This window comes from Salvia miltiorrhiza, chromosome 7 (assembly GCF_028751815.1).
Source record: "Salvia miltiorrhiza cultivar Shanhuang (shh) chromosome 7, IMPLAD_Smil_shh, whole genome shotgun sequence".
Lineage (NCBI taxonomy): Eukaryota > Viridiplantae > Streptophyta > Magnoliopsida > Lamiales > Lamiaceae > Salvia > Salvia miltiorrhiza.
This window is the reverse complement of record NC_080393.1, coordinates 48,934,154-48,949,549: the sequence shown is the minus strand read 5'-3', so window position 1 is coordinate 48,949,549 and position 15,396 is coordinate 48,934,154.

Sequence of the window (15,396 nt, the reverse complement as noted above, 5' to 3'; positions counted from 1 at the left end):
AATCAGCAGTGACTGATTTTGGCTTTGGAATTCTCTTCTTCGATTCAAGCTTTGGGGAGATTAAGCTTTAGACTAAGTAGCAATTTTGGCAGAGCTTCAGCTTATGTCGTTGAATCGGTGAAGGTTGAAGTGATCCTCGAGCGCTATTTGTAGGAGAACTCTTGAATAGATCTATTGGCGTAGAACGTCCTCAAGATTTCTTCCGTTGGAGAGCAATTCGAATTTGGGCTGAGGCTTCAATCTTCGAGGTTCCTTGTCTGGGTGGAAACGGCTCTATTGATGGACAGGAGATGTGACGTCTCTGAAAAGTAACCACCAGATAGGAATGACCTCTGTAGAGATAAGGAGATCCTGAGATCTCTGCATTTAATGCAGCTGTACTTTTTGAGTACGTGGCTTCATCTGAACGTTGGAAGATCAGTCCGAGGAGGAATATTCAACTGATACTTGACTTTAGTATCAGTCCACGGCACGCATTTAGTAATCAGTTCCTAACTGATTCTTCAACTGATACTTCAGTTGGTATCTGCAGTCTTCAGTCTTCAGTCCTTCGTTCTTCAGTCTTCAGTCTTCAGTCTTCAGTCTTCAGTCTTCGACACCACAAGCTAAACTAGAACCGAACTCTAACACTTGAGTTCAAAACAATTCTAGTCTATCACAATTACGACCTATGAATTTTGGTATCATCAAAACAAGGATTAGGATATTCCACAAGGTTCCCAACATAGAGAGCCAATGTGGGCTCTCCCATTTGGCTCACCATTGTGGGTTCTCTAAGTAATCGACGAAAAATAAAAGAAATCGACACAAGAATATAATGTGGTTTGGATCAATGATCCTACGTCCACGGGCCAAAGAAAACTGAGACTTTTATTGATCAATCAAGCTTTGATTAGAAGAGAGTACAGACTCAGAAACTTTCTATCGCTACAAACCCTAGCTTTGAAGAAGAGGATAGAAAAACAAATTCCCTCACTGTATTTTCTGGAAATTTCCTCACGACGTAGAAGACAAACAACAGTAGCTGGTTAGTTATAACTAAACTAACCAGATCATTCCCTTTAGATCTCAACCGTAAGCTTCAATCCAACAGCTACGATATAAGCACATATTTGCACAACTAAATCCTTCTGAGAAGCTTATTTGCAGATAAGGCCCTCCGACTTTGAAATCGTGCCTTTCTTTAGTTTTGAGAAACGACTTTACACAAGTTAAAAATAACAATTCTCCACCTAACTTGTGAAAAATCTAAATCCTCCAACAAAATAGTTTATCTGTGCAAGATCATATAAATTGGTCATTTATCTTTAAAATAGTTTGTTTTCGGAAAGAGATTAGTATCCTATATTTATTTTTCTATATTTATCATATAAATTGGTCATTTATTTTTCTATATTTAGATCACTTGTATACTATACCAGTCTTTGTTTCAGTTTACATTGGGGATTAGACTGGTTTTGACATTCATAGATTCACAATCTATTCTTCCATTTATTCTATGTTAAATATTATTACAAACACCATAAAGCAATGGAGAGTAGTCAATATCACATTTTTCCTTCACAATATTTAGATGTTTGATGGCCTATTCTTTCTCACCTCTAAATTGGATTTTTTTTAAATTAAATTTATTTATGGTCTGCATGCTTGTTGATTCTGTATTTGCAATGCTTCTTCTTTTGTACGAGTCCCATTCTTATATTAAGTGTATATTTTAGGATACTTGTTTAAATATTTATTTAAAGTGATACATCTTGTTTTTGTTTGTGTTTGTGATCAGCTTGAGAGAATAGTTGGATCTGCTGCTGCAAAAAGGATGATCGACTTAGATAGAGGTGTGTTTGTTTTTGCTTAGAATTTGTTTCAAGATGTTGATATCATCACAAGTGGCATGTTACCTCAACTTCGAGATTTCATATTGTTCAAGAAAATATTCAAGTTGTGACTGGATTCGAGTTTGACATTGCACAATTTTGAGACATTTATGCATATTACTACTTTGTCTTAGGGGGGTGTATTGGATTGAGATTCTGTAGGATTTTGAAAGAGTGGGTGCATTCAATCCAGACTTTTAAAAGTCCTTTAAAATTCAGAGGTATTCAATCCAGATTTTTTAAAGTCTTTTAAAATCCAGAGGTATTCAAACCAAAGTTTTTAAAGTCTTTTAAAATTAGATGGTATTCAACATTTCATGGATTTTAACAATTCATGAATTCTGATGGATTTATCAAAAAAAAAAAAAAATACAAAGGATGAAATTTGAGCTTCAGACTTGAGATTTTGATGGATTTCTCTAAACTCCACGCGGAGTCTATGGATTTCGAAAGTCCTTTAAAATTCATGGACTTTTTAAAGTCCTTTAAAATCCTACAGAATCCCAATCAAATAGACTTTCGAATAACCTTATACTCCATTCGTCTAATAAAAATAGTCATATATTTTCATTTAAAAATGTTCACAAAAAATAGTCCTATTCTATTTTCAGACATTGTCCACAACAAATTAATACTAGTACATATTATCTTTATATCAATTTATTTTATCTATTGTATCATACATGGTTAACTATTTAATCTGAAGTTCATTATTCACTAAGGTGTCATTTATCTACTTTAATACTTTATTTAAAGCGAGTTTCTTTTTTCTCTCATAATAAACTCAATCATAATTATTAAAATCTGTATCATTTTCTCATAGAATTATTTTTTACATGAAAGATAAGAGTATGTGTTTGTTTGTAACATAAAATGCAATTCTTTATGATCGTTTTAAAATTCACACGGTAATGGTATTCTTTACATAATCATGTTCCAAGAACCACAACATGATTGTGACACAATTAGCACAATCACAAATTACAAGATCGTGTTTATTAATTTATTATTACCATAAAGATCATATGTAGTTCACATGATGATGATATACAATACATAATGACCAACAAAATTATAGTACCATTTTTCATACAAAATATTTTTCTTGTTGTTCCCGAAATCACGAGCTTATTCTACTAAAGATAATGTGACAAAATCAATATGAACCTTGACATTCTAAAATACACGGTTCTCAAGAAGTAAGCCTTTTTAAACAATTGACAAAATTTTCATCTTTGTTGAAGATTGATTCTTCAAGACTTGTTCATGCATTAATATACTTCGGTTTCTTTGGATTTGAAAGTTGCATCAAACCAAGAAACTTACATATATAAAGAAATTAAAGGAGAAAAATAGGAGGGGAGGACAACTTGCTAGAAAAAAAACAAATAAAAAAAACAATGGGGCAATTTAAAATTGATAAAAAGACTTTTTCAAACTTTTAATTATTTATAGTCGTCCCCAATGAGACGACATCTAAGCGGTGCAAACTCATGTATTTGAATATCATAATCTAGGGTTCAATCCACAATTCTACTAGTGCTACTTAATTATGCTTCAACAATCATTTACTATTCATTGATAATACTCATTCAACAATGCATAATCGCAACCTGCAGTATCCCAGAGGCCAATTCTATTAAGCACTAATCATTGAAGCAATCTTCAAACAAAAATCAAGGCAAAACTTCCTACATTTCCCACTAGCAAATGGTTCAAGGATACACTAAATGATACAAGAAATATAGTCAAATCCTACTTTGAATTCCATGTTCTAAAAGTTGATCTATAATAACACTAAGTGATTTGTAAATATCCTCATGAGAATTCACAATAAATAACGAGTCCAATTGACCAAATAGAAAATAAGGTTCTAAATCTAATCTCCATGCGTGAAACTCAAAATATAGGGGTTATTGTCGGAAAATACCTAAAGATTGTCAATTTTTCTGATTTATATCATGACCTTGACAAATAATAGAAATGATCGAACAAGTGACATCTCTGATGAAGCATACTCATCATCTTCCATTCCATATGATGTGTGAAAACTCACACGACGCGGCTGGTTAGAGAATGTGAGCTCGATGGAATTCTTGACATGTAGAAACTTCTCATCATCAGCTTTCCGAATGCATAAATCTCTCAAAAGATCATGCATGTTGTAGCTCTTTGCTTTTCCATACCAATTACAACGTCTAACCGAAACTACATTCCTTTCTACAAGGGACTTTAAATAATCCTCTGCCTCATCCTCCAAACTTTTATCTCCATTTGATTTCACAAATCCTTCTGCTACCCACATCCATATGAGTCCTGAGGCCTTCATCTCGCAATCTTCGGGGAATGGTGCCATATAGAGGAAACATGTTTTCAAGTACTGATATCAAATAATTTTGGTTCGATTCGGTATTCGATTCGAATTTTTGATATTCGAATACGAAATTTTATGATTTGAATACGAATACAAATACTTTTTGCGATTCGTTTAGTTATCGAATACGATTTGAGAATCACGATATTCGATTCGGTATTGGAAATTATTCGATATACATATATATACTAAAAAATAAATAATAAAATAGATTTAAAGTATAATAAATAAAAAATACTAGTAATATTTATTAAAATAAAAGTGATTTACAATAATAGCATTGTTGATAGCTTCCGCATGCTTGCTTTATTTATTCAAATAATTCTAGTGAATTGAAATAGTACGACGTACTTCTATTAATTGAAGTATTATATAAGAGTTCTTATTGATGCTTGCTTTATTCAAATGCTTAGTAATGCTATCCAAACTTTTGAATATTAGTTATTATAATTTGGGAGTTGGATTTTTGAAACAGAAGAATACATTTTTAACATATATTATTGAATTTTAAGTAAATGTAATGTGCGTGATCTCCATATTATTTGAAATATTATTTTAGAATTTTTCTTTATTAAAATCGCGAATTGGATATATTCGAATTAAACTAAATAGTAGGAATTTTCTAATAAAATATTCGATTTAAATTGTATAACATACACTTGTGAAAAAATGAAACGAATATTCGATTCGATTCGAGTATTCGCGAATCAGTATACGAATCGAATATGAATAGTAAAATATGATTCGAAAGATATTCGAATACAGATTCGAATATGCAATTACTTTTACGAATATGAATTGAATCCAATGATATTCGATTCGATTCGGTTCGTTTACATCCCTAGTTTCAAGTGAAGCGGCAAATGGTTATAACTTAAGGATAGTATATTGGAGAATTGCTTGTCTGCTTCACCAATTGCAGCTCTTACATCGTTCCCAATATTCTCCCAAGCATATTTTAATCTCTCCACCTTAGACAACAACCCTCCAATCACATTGATAGCTAGAGGAAGCCCACCACAATCACTCGCAATCTTCTCTCCTATCCCTTGTAACTCATGAGCCCAATCCCAACTTGTTCCATTACAGAATCAAGTTCGTCGATATGTTCGTATAAAAATAAATAAATATACTAATGTTCATATAAAAATAAAAGAACATACTAATTTTCGTCGATATTTTCGTATAAAAATAAATGAACATACTAATGTTCGTTGATATGTTCGTCGATTTGTTCGTATAAAAACAAATAAACATACTAATGTTCATCGATACTGATGTGTGCGATTTAGTTGTCTAGATTCATGTTTATTATCGTGTGTTTTTATTTGATATTGCCCAAGTTCGTTGGTGTTTTGGCGCAGGAATTGCATGGATCGGAGTTGGAGACTCATGGATGAAGAAAGCTGAAGAATGGTGTGAATTTGATGAAGTTTGTGTGCTTTTGAAGAATGAATTAGAGATTGAGCTTGGAGTTAATTATTCTAGATTTAATTAAGCTTTTAAACTCTTGTGTTTTAATTACATTTGGGCTTTATTTTGTAATTTGCCCAATTATTAAGTGATAGACGGCCATGAAGGGATTTAATTCCCTAAACCTTATTTTTGTGCTCCACTTAGCCACCACATTAGGAATATATATAGGAATTAGTTTAGTTTTTTGAGGGACACGTTTTATTTTCTTAGATTAGGAGTTAGGGAGATTTAGTTTAAAACACTTTTACTTTAATTTGCTTAGGTTTTTTTATTAGCTTTTGACTTTTGCTATTATTTTATTCTTGGTACTTGGCGGCTAGTTGGAGATCAAGTGCAATAGACGAATTTTTCCTCTTTTAATTCTCATAGTGGTGATCTCTTATTTAATTCAATTGTAATGTTATTTCTCTTGTTTTATGTTGCTTATATTTATTTTATTGTTATTAGTTTAGTTATGAGTAGTTAAATCTTTAATTCGGCGAGAATAATGAAATACTGATTTAATACATGTGAGACCTAATTGTTCATATAATTGATTCTTGTTGATTTCGATTTGTTTTTTGTGTTTAAAGATAGTTCTGATTTAATTTAAGCTTGATCAACTTAGGATGAATTGGATTACAGTCAATCGGTTCCTGCCAATCCGTAAATGTTGGAATATGGCTGATCCGTGATAAAGCTACCATGTTCGTAGTAGAAATAAATTGGTGGATGAATTATTACTAGCGTCTCTAGGATAATTTATCTAAACTGAGTTCCTTCATCTTAAAGATATTAGAATATTAAATTTAGGTTTGGTGTCTCCAGCTAGGTTATATTTTAATAAGGGAAATAGCAGGTTTGGCGTCTCCAGCTGTCTATCGACACAGTAAGTAGGAATTGGGGTACGTCTGTTGCGTTCACGGTATCCTATAACTGGTTGGTTGATAGGGATTAATTAATTTTTGCGTCGATGATCAGAGATTGAATTAGTGTGGATTTATTCGAGTCGAGTTACGTTTTATTGATTATTTTCTAGAGTTATTTTATTTGATTTAATTTTCTTTCTTAGGTTAATTAATATTTTCTCTCAATTTAAGGCGTGGTGGCTACACCAAAATTTAGATCTGTAGGAAATTGATTGTAATTACCCGTTCTCTGTGGTTCGACCCTGCTTGCTACTAACTATACTAATTCTTAGCTATTGCAGGAATTATTTGGTGGAATACAACGTCCACCAAATTGGCGCCGTTGCTGGAGAACGATGCTGATTATTTTCTTTTTCCTATTTATTTATTTTCATTATTTTTATTTGTTTTCTTTTGTTGTTTATGAGTAGGATTTAAAAAAATAAAAAATAAAAAAAAAAGTCCAGGTTGAGAAAAGAGGCTAAGGCGAGGAAGCTGCGAAAACTGTCAGAATCGAAAATTGTTCTGTTTGTCCAAACAAAACTGTTTCTCAAAGCTGAACTCAGTGCCTCCACTGTTGAAGAGGATATGTTTGCCAAAACGGATCCTGACTCAGCAGAAACAGAAATCGAAGAGGATCCTGAATCTATTTTCATAACTGTGATTGATATTTCGGTTGATGATTTTGTTGAGAATTTCAGGGAAGAGGAGCTCGAGCAAGTTATTTTTAGTGTGCTGAATGATGAGGATGCTAAAATAGAGGAGAATGATGCTATTCGAGAGATTATCATGCAGTTGTACTCCACGGACGAAATTCCAATTCGCCACCTATCGAGCAGGATGCCCAAATCGACCATCACATAATCGATTATGCCATCTGTTGTGAAGCTATCCAAGGTAGACTTGAAAGAGGTAGGGTTTGGACACTATGCTAAGTGTGGTGGAGTTAACTGCAATTCTAGGATTTAATGGAAGGTTTGACCTAGTCAAAATTCCCCCTATCGTTTCCCTCTCAATTCCACCTCTTCCAAAACCACTCTAGAACCGCCGCAGCAGCCACACACCTCCAACCTGCACCCGCCGCTGCTCTCCAATTCCACAATCCAACACCTCCATGTTCCGACCATCATATCTTTTCATCTGCATCTGGAAATCATCACCACCAGCTTCCATTATCGCCCTCCATCTCCATTCGCATCTCTTCTCCTGAAACACCGCCGCCGTGACCCCCTCTAGAACCACCGCCCTCCGCCCTCTGCCGGCATCTCCACAAGGCAGCGTACACGGTGATGTCCTTCTCTTGTGTTTGATTTTTCTTTTTGTTTCACTTTGTCTTGTGTTTTTGTTAGTATTTTGTGTGCATCCCTTTTTTATGCTTTTTCTTGTTTGCTTGAGGGCAAGCAACGTCTAAGTGTAAGGATGGGGATGTGTCTTTGTTTTTGTGTGTCTATGTTGAGTCACTATGTTGTCTTGCATGTTAGTCAAGTGAGTGTTGGTTTGTTAGTTTTGTGTATGCATGCTGCCAAGTTGCACTTTGTGATGAAGCAGATGACTTGATACTTTTAGAATTGAATAATTGTGATTTTATGGATGAATCTTTATTAGATGAAAATTGGGATGACGAAGAAAGGCAATAAGTGAGTAAAAACCACACATAAGTGAGATATGAGCTTAATAGAGTAGAGCACTCTCTACTATATTTATTTTTGAGTGCTTTAATGTTCATGAGGTCGTGATATTAAGTGTGTCATATGTGACAAATGATAAAAGGCACTAGGAAAGCCCATTTGGCCTGCGTTTCATTGCCTACCCATACATTAACCCCTAGTGAGCCAGTTTTGAAGCCTTGACCATTTGTTCTTATTAGTCACTAAATAATTAGCCAAGACCTGTTTTGGACTCTCTCTTTGGCCCAGTGATGCATGTCTAATTTTGAACTTCATTCCATTAATTACTAGAGAACCTTAAGCTGTGTTACATGTGCCGTTTGCCCAAACTGCTGTTTTGTGCTAGATGATAAGGATCTGTGATCCGTTTGACCAAACAGTGGCAGTGATTTCAGATTGTGTTTGGAAGACGATTTGTGGGGATATTATGGAAATAATTGTTGCATGTTGAGGAGTGACATAGAAAAAAATCAGAAGGGTACTTCTGTATAGAAAAAAAAATAAAAAAAAAGAAAGAAAGAAAAAAAAAAGAGAAAAAAAAGATGTTGCACCAGTTTGAGTTGAGCAAGTAGTATCATTGTTATTGATGGAGTTTTTCCCCTAAGTTTAGTTGCTTTCTTTCTTTCTCTATGAACTTGAAATTTTGGATGATGGTTTGTATTAGATGTGTACACTTTGATTTTCATTGCTTGAGCCTAGGAACCCCTTTGATCCGTCCAATCTTATGAATTGTCCCTAGCCCCATTACGCCAAATGAACAAAGTCCTTTTTGAGTCACTATTTGACCGCGACATATCATGACTGAGTGGATCTTTTCTTGTATGTGTGAATGTCCTTAATTGCAATCTGAGCGTATGAATGAAGTCGTGAGTTGTACTTGTTATTGCCTGATTTTGACTAATTTGATGATAGAGATGCATTCTTGAGATTCTAAATTTTTCATTTTGAAGGTTGAGAGTTATTTATAAATTACTTGGTTCATCTTGGCAGTTTAAGTTACAAGCTAGCTGTTGGCATTTACTTGGCGGTTGTGTTTTCGAGTCTCACCTCTTATCTTCCATATTTCTTTTTCCTTTCCGTGTGTTAGTATGTCGAGTCGGGGGAAGGTCGTGTCTAGATAGTTATTTCCACTTTTGAGTCTTTTCTTCACTTCATACTTGAGGGCAAGTGTGATTCAAGTGTGAGGAGATTTGATGTGTGCGATTTAGTTGTCTAGATTCATGTTTATTATCGTGTGTTTTTATTTAATATTGCCCAAGTTCATTGGTGTTTTGGCGCAGGAATTGCATGGATCGGAGTTGAAGACTCATGGATGAAGAAAGCTCAAGAATGGTGTGAATTTAATGAAGTTCGTGTGCTTTTGAAGAAGGAATTAGAGATTTGGCTTGAAGTTAATTATTCTAGATTTAATTAAGCCTTTAAACTCTTGTGTTTTAATTACCTTTGGGCTTTATTTTGTAATTGGCCCATTTATTAAGTGATAGACGACTGTTGGGAACTTAATGAAATATCCTAATCCTAGTTTTGATGATACCAAAATCAATAGGTTTCACTTGTAATAGACTAGAACTGTTCGAACTCAAGTGTTAGAGTTCTTTTTCTAGTTTAGTTGTTGTTCTGAAGACTGAAGACTGAAGAACGAAGGATTGAAGACTGAAGACTGAAGATGCCGACTGATGTAACGATTAAGGCAAAGTCAAATACTGATATTTGACTTATCAGTCGAAGGATCAGTTTCGACTGATTACTTAATGCACGCCACGTGGATTCAGCGGACTGCTACTAAAATCAAGTATCAGTTAAACATTCTTCCTCGGACTGAACCTCTAACGTTCAAAGGAAGCCATGCACTCCAGAAGTATAGCCGCATTAAATGCAGAGATCTCAGGATCGTCCTTTTTCTGCAGAGGCCATTTCTTTTTGGTGATCACCTTTTCAGAGATGTCGCATCTCCTGCTCTTCAAAGTAGCCGTTCTCACCAAACAAGGAACCTCGAAGATTGAAGCCTCAGCCCAAGTTCAAATTACTCTCTAACGGAAGAAATCTTGAAGACCATCTCCACCAACGGCTCTATTCTAGACGTTTCCTATAAATTGCGCTCGAGGATCACTTCAATCTTCACCGATTCAACAACATAAGCTGAAACGCTGCCGAATTCGTTACTCAGCAAAACCAAACCTCCCAAAAGTTTGAATCGAAGAAGAGAATCACAAAGTCAAAAATCAGTCACTGCTGATTACATACATTCTCTTAGAACTTAGGCAAATATTGTATATCCAAAGCCTAGGTAAAACTGACTGCAAAGAACTTGTTCTTTGTGGTTTAGTTGACAAGCTTTCAAACCTCTTTTCAACGAACCGAATTGAGTGTTTGTGTCGAAAAGGAGTTCAGACCAGTGTTCTGTCTCCGTGAGATCTTAGTCCCCAGTGCGCGCTAGGAGAGAGAAATCCAACCCAGTGTGTTGGTACTGAAGATAGGATCTTCAGTAGTCTTATTTTGTTGTGCACCCGCAAACACACGTTCAGGTTTGTTGTGCACCCGTAAGCATACACATCGGTTTGATGTGCACCCGTAAGCACATGCCCAGTGAAGTTGTTGGTCTGATCAACCGACCGTGGATGTAGGAAGTGTTTTCCGAACCACGTAAAAATCTCTGTGTTATTTACAGCTTTCAGCACTTACCTTCTTACTTGTGCTCTTACCTTCCTAAACTGAAAACTGATTAATTGTAAAGAGAAACTTAACTGTTGACAACGTGATTAATATCACAGGCTATTTCGAAATAAAAGTTTTCCGCTGCGTGTGTTATCAGTCTAACTGATCTATCTTCTGATAGTTAGTAAGATTCATAACATCTCTCTGTTTATCAAACTCGACTGAAGCCTTACGTGTATCAGATAAAGTCTTTGACTTAACTGATAACTCCTTACTGAAGAGTGTTCGGTATCAGTCGTCAACCCTGTTTTGACAAAATTCTTTTCAGTAAACAGGTTGAGTCAGTTTGTATTTAAAGTTACATTTTATCAAAAAATAGCACATAGGTGTATTCTCCCCCCATACACTTATTCGAGACCCTCCGGACCTAACAACGGCCATGAAGTGATTTAATTCCCTAAACCTTATTTTTGTGCTCCACTTAGCGGCCGCCACATTAGGAATATATATAGGAATTAGTTTAGTTTTTTGAGGGACACATTTTATTTTCTTAGATTAGGAGTTAGGTTTTCTTAGATTAGGAGTTAGGGAGACTTTGTTTAAAACTCTTTTACTTTAATTTGCTTAGGTTTTTGATTAGCTTTTGACTTTTGCTATTATTTTATTCTTGGTACTTGGCGGCTAGTTGGAGATCAAGTGCAGTAGACGAATATTTCCTCTTTTAATTCTCATAGTGGTGATCTCTTATTTAATTCAATTGTAATGTTATTTCTCTTGTTTTATGTTGCTTATATTTGTTTTATTGTTATTAGTTTAGTTATGAGTAGTTAAATCTTTAATTCGGCGAGAATAATGAAATACTGATTTAATACCTGTGAGACCTAATTGTTCATATAATTGATTCTTGTTGATTTCGATTTGTTTTTTGTGTTTAAAGATAGTTCTGATTTAATTTAAGCTTGATCAACTTAGGATGAATTGGATTACAGTCAATCGGTTCCTGCCAATCCGTAATTGTTAGAATATGGCTGATTCGTGATAAAGCTACCATGTTCGTAGTAGGAATAAATTGGTGGATGAATTATTACTAGCGTCTCTAGGATAATTTATCTAAATTGGGTTCCTTCATCTTAAAGCTATTATAGAATATTAAATTTAGGTCTGGTGTCTCCAGTTAGGTTATATTTTAATAAGAGAAATAGGCAGGTCTGGCGTCTCCGGTTGTCTATCGACACGGTAAGAATGAATTGGGGTACGTCTGTTGCGTTCACGATATCCTATAACTGGTTGGTTGATAGGGTTAATTATTTTTTGCGTCGATGATCAGAGATTAGTGTGGATTTATTCGAGCCGAGTTACCTTTTATTGATTATTTTCTAGAGTTATTTTATTTGATTTAATTTGCTTTTGTTGAGAAATCAACTCTAAATACGAGCTGAAAACTCTTGTAATCTAATCAAGATTTGAACTAAAAATGAAAATGAAGAAGGCAAAACAGAATTGAAGAACACACGGATTTTTAAGTGGTTCGATCTATATAGATCTACATCCACTGTAGAGCTCTCTTTTCACTAATCAACAACAAGAATCAAACCAATACAACACAGCTAAAGAAATTGAAGAAAAACAGCAAACACTAAGCCTAATCGCAAGACTCTGCACTCTCAATTTTCCTCTCTCTTTTGCTGCACTTTTACCACTCAATCACAGAGAATAAAAGAAATAATGAGAAATGTAGCTAGAAAATACAATATATATACTGCCAGTAGAAAGTAATCTCAGCCGTTGAAGATAAAAAAAAACCGCAAGATTCACTGCATGAAGAAAGCTGCTGGAGTCGGTTTGGTATAACTGACTTTGGCTTCTTCCTTCTAATTTTGCATTTGAGTCCTTCTTCAGCTGATATTTGCAACTAACTCCTTTTTATATATGACCTGTACTTACCAATCACCACACACTACAAATCTCCACCTTGATTGTTAAGTAATGAAAAATATAACCTGAGAAACTCTGAGAATTACCTTTAGAGCTTCCCAGTGAGCTTTTCCTGGATTTGCCATGAACCTGGAAGCTACACTAATGGAGTGAGCTAAATCTGGTCTGGTGCAAACCATGGAGTACATAATGCTGCCAACTACATTGGCATATGGCACTCTACCCATTTCCTGCCTATCTTTTTCAGTTTCTGGTCTTTGAGATTCAGAGAGCTTAATATGTTGTCCTAAAGGAACACTAACAGGTTTGGCTTCATGCATATTGAACCTTAGTAACACCTTCTTGATATAATCTGACTGAAACAGAAATAACTCACCCTTGCTTCTATTTCTCAGAATATCCATACCTAAGATCCTTCTAGCTTCCCCCAAATCCTTCATATCAAATTCTGAACTCAAAGATTTCTTAACCTTTTCTATTTCAGCTCTAGACTTACTAGCAATAAGCATATCATCTACATATAGGAGGAGATATACCAGACCCTGATCCTTAGTCCTTTTAAGATAAACACACCTATCAAAGTAGGACCTATGAAATCCTATACTAGTCATAAACTCATCAAAACGTTTGTTCCACTGCCTAGGACTTTGTTTAAGACCATATAGGGATTTTTGAAGTAAACACACTTTAGAATCTTGACCATCAACTATGAATCCCTCTGGCTGGTTCATAAAGATAGTTTCTTCAAGATTTCCATTTAGGAAGGCTGTTTTTACATCAAGTTGGTGAAGTTCTAGATTAAACTGAGCTGCTATAGCTAGGAGTATCCTTATTGAACTATGTTTCACTACAGGAGAGTAAATCTCATTAAATTCAATACCCACTCTTTGGGTAAAACCCCTAGCCACTAATCTAGCCTTATACCTAACAGTCTCTTTCCCATTAACTAACTCTATTTTCCTCTTGTAAATCCACTTACAACTAACACACCTCTGTGTCTTTGGCCTGCTCACTAACCTCCAAGTATTATTCTTAACAAGAGAATCTATTTCCTCTCTCATTGCTTCTATCCAGAAATCCTTTTCAGTACAACTAACAGCCTCTTTGTAAGTTCTAGGTTCCTGGTAGTTTATATTCTCAGCAATATTAAGAGCATATGCTATAAGATCAGCATGACCAAACCTATCTGGGGGTTTAATGCTTCTCCTAACTCTATCTCTAGCTAGTTGATAGGTTCTGAGATTATCATCTGCAGTAAAGTCTGCTACTTGCCCTTCTTCCCATTGTTCTGTCTCTTGTTCTTCCTCAGAATGAACACCATCTGATTTATCATTTCCAATTTCTGCATCTGAAAACTCCACCTCCACTGTTGTAGTATCTGCAGGAGTTGAGAGTTTAAGATATGGCATTACATCCTCTCTAAAGATCACATCTCTGCTAACTAATGCCTTTCCTTTCCTAGATTCAATGCACCATAGCTTATAACCTTTAACACCAGTGGGATATCCAATCATCACACATTTGATTGCCCTAGGTTCTAGTTTATCTTGTCTAACATGTGCATATGCCAAACACCCAAAACTCTTCAGAAAACTGTAGTTTGGAGGCTGTCCTGACCACCTTTCATCTGGAGTTTTAAACTCCACTGCTGAAGAAGGACATTTATTTATAAGGTAGGCTGCTGTTGTTACTGCTTCACCCCAGAATCTAGCAGGTAACCCTGAGCTGTACAACATACATCTGACTCTCTCAAGAAGGGTTCTGTTCATTCTTTCTACTACTCCATTCTGTTGGGGATTAGAGGGAACTGTCCTGTGCCTTTTGATACCTTCTTGTTTGCAGAATTCTTGAAACTTTTTTTATATGAACTCGAGTCCATTATCAGTTCTCAAACACTTAAGTTTACAGCCCTTTTCAGTTTCAACTTCTCTGCACCACTCAACAAATTTATCAAAAGCATCTGATTTGTTTTTAATAACATATACCCAAACTTTTCTTGAATAGTCATATATTAAAGACATAAAATAATTCCCTCCCCCAATAGTAGAAGTTTTAGATGGACCCCATAAATCACAGTGAACATAATCAAGAGGCATTTTAGTTATCAGCTTACTTTTAGAGAAATGAAGTTTCTTACTTTTCCCTAATATGCATTGTTCACAATTCTTTATGCTAGTGTCCTGATTTATTTTCAACAGACCTTGTTTCTTTAATTCATTTAGTCCCCTCTCACTAACATGTCCTAATCTCACATGCCAGATATTTGCATCATCAGTGACAGCATTATCAGATTGTCCAACAATAGTTTTAGCAACAAGATGATATAGACTGTGTTTTCTAACACCTTTCAAAACAATCTTATTGGCCTTAGTCACTAACAGATTTCCTTCAGATGAACTAAATTCATATCCCTTTGCTTCTAAAGAACCAAGAGATATGAGATTCCTTTTTAATGTAGGAATGTACCTGACCTCCTTGAGCAACCTTATGGAGCCATCATGTAGTTTAAGCTTGACTGTTCCAATGCC